The sequence below is a fragment of the Sturnira hondurensis genome, unplaced genomic scaffold (assembly GCF_014824575.4).
Source record: "Sturnira hondurensis isolate 20B ecotype Veracruz unplaced genomic scaffold, ASM1482457v3 Scaffold0002638, whole genome shotgun sequence".
NCBI classification, from domain to species: domain Eukaryota; kingdom Metazoa; phylum Chordata; class Mammalia; order Chiroptera; family Phyllostomidae; genus Sturnira; species Sturnira hondurensis.
This window is the reverse complement of record NW_028075269.1, coordinates 10139992-10142532: the sequence shown is the minus strand read 5'-3', so window position 1 is coordinate 10142532 and position 2541 is coordinate 10139992.

Genomic DNA, 2541 nt, shown 5'->3' with positions numbered 1-2541 from the left:
TGGTTCAATTTCCAGTTAGGGCTTATGAGAGGCAAGCAATTGATGTTTCTCTCACACATTCGTGTTTCTCTCCCTCTCTTTCTCCCTTCCCCCCTCTCTAAAAATAAATAAATAAAATCTTTTAAAAAACTTTCATAAACATTTTAATCTACATACTCTTATCACAAATATACCAACATTCACTTAAACATTTCATTATAACATACATAGTTTTTTCCTAATTGAAATAATTAAATGAAATCTTTAGTTATAGCAACTCTTATATTTTGCCTTCTTTTTAAAAATATTTTATTCATCTTTAGAGAGACAGGGAAGGGAAGGAGAAAGAGTGGGAGGGAAACATCAATGTGTGGTTGCCTCTCATGTGTCCCCTACTGGGATCCTGGCCCAGAACCCAGGCATTTGCCCTGACTGGGAATCGAACCCGTGACCCTTTGCTTCACAGGCCCGTGCTCAAGCCACTGAATTACACCAGCCAGGGCCCTATTTTGCCTTCTTGTGGCATTTAGCTGCATGTTACTTTTAGTTTACATTTCCTCTGGGACATTCATTTGATGAGGCCCTTAGAACTAAAGGGTCATTTGGCAGAGTGTGAAACCAGGCATTCTTCCTATGTTTTTGCATAAGGCCTTGCAATTGTCTATAGTATCGAGACATTAAATAATGGCGTACATATTAACTAAGGTAGCCTAATGAAGTAAATATAAAAAAAAACCTTATAAATTAGGACTTAGACAAATGTGGTTTTGTAACCAAGCAGATAGAGGCCCATCCATGTGGCACCTCAGTGAGAGACCCAGCAATTAATGCTGGAAGGAACAGGTTTTTATTTACAACATTCCAACCTTGGGGGCTCTGGGAGCACTTCAGATTGGAGCCCTTCTTTCTCATGAAACCCAGCACATCCCTTGTTTCCCCAAAAGCTATAAGCCAAAAACACTAAAAGTTTCCCATGTTCTTATCTGATCTTAATCTGGCTGCGCAAACAGTCTCCTTTGGGATCTGGGGTTCGTTGTCATTAGCTGCTGTGTATTAGTCCATGTCAGCATCTGCTGTGATGTACTGCATCATGGTAGAGTCCAGAAAAGGTGCAAGTCCCAAGGGTCCAGATAGAGTCCAGGTTTGCAAGGCACCAGGTCGGCGTCTTGCAAGGGCGAGTCTCTGGTGCCAGCTAGAGCAGGCGTGATCAAAGCAGCAGCATGTCTCCTTCCTTATCACACCAGGCTGAGTGGCGGGATCCTGACGACGAACTACACAGCTGCTTGCTTACTTCTCCCTCTCACATGGCTGCTTACTTCATTCCTTCCTCATGGCTCTCCTTACTACTGGCAACATGGCTTTCTTTCCCACTACTCCAGCTCTTAATCCAAAACCACGTAACACCTCCTTACACACCAGACCTCATGTCCGGCTGAAGGGGACCCCTCTACACCCTTTCAAACAGCATGGCCAAATCCCCTCATGGCTACCTGCCCTTCATTTAAATCCTGACCTGGACCCTCTTGAGTGACCTCGTCTCGAACTCCTCCCACAATGAGCTACATTTGCCAGTTTTCTGTATAGTTTACATTCTCTCAGCTGCCATCCCCAGTCAGGGCAACATTGATGAAATGATCAGGGGGAACTGCCTCCCCTGGTTATGCCGTGAGTCAGGATACACACACACCCCTTGCCCCAAGGTGGTAGCACAGCTCTTAGCGTGCCTTTGTTATGAAAAGTATCCTAAGTCATATCTTTTGCTTCTCCCATCCCCCAAGCCATGGTTTGTGGGGAATATTCTCTACATCCCATTGCAATTTGGAACTGACATTTTACTTCTTTTGTAAATCTTGTGTTCTGGTGTATGTGTTATGCAGCTGTGTGTGTGTGTGTATAATGTGATTCTTCATAATTAAATAAACATTTATGGCAAAGAACTTCCCTAATGTTAGGTAAGGACTTCTGAAGATCTACTCCTCCATAAAGCAATGACATAACTGGTAATAATTGTTTAGCTAAACTTTCAGAGCTGTAGAATGTAACCAAGGCCTTACAACAACCTAAGGACTGTTTACTCAAGAAAAATGGCTGAACCTCAGAACAGTGGTATTTGTGGTGTTCGAATCGCTCTATTCCCACCCCACTCTCCCCAGCTCTGCAGGAGCCTCAAAAACCACACAGCAGTATCTGTGAAAAACAGCAGCCTAGCAGCCACAGGACAGGACAGAACAGGAGCACCTCAAAAAGTCCCTTTCCCTGAAAACTGTCACTAGTGGACCTGCATAGCTAATCTCCAAAAAGCCACATTTACTGGGCTTATCTTTATTTGCCCCCTAATTTACTCTCAGTGAGGCCATGTGAGTTTTGTAATAGAGGCATTTTTAGAATTCTCTGGGATCCCAGAAAAAAAATGGCCATACTCTGGGGAAATATAGAAGGCTTCCCTGTGGATCTGTGTTAAAGTTGAGCATTAAAGGATGTTTACCAGATAGAGGAGGAAGATGAGGAAGTAGAGGACTTCCAGGCAGGCAGAAGAAATATGTAAAACCATGAAAACATGCT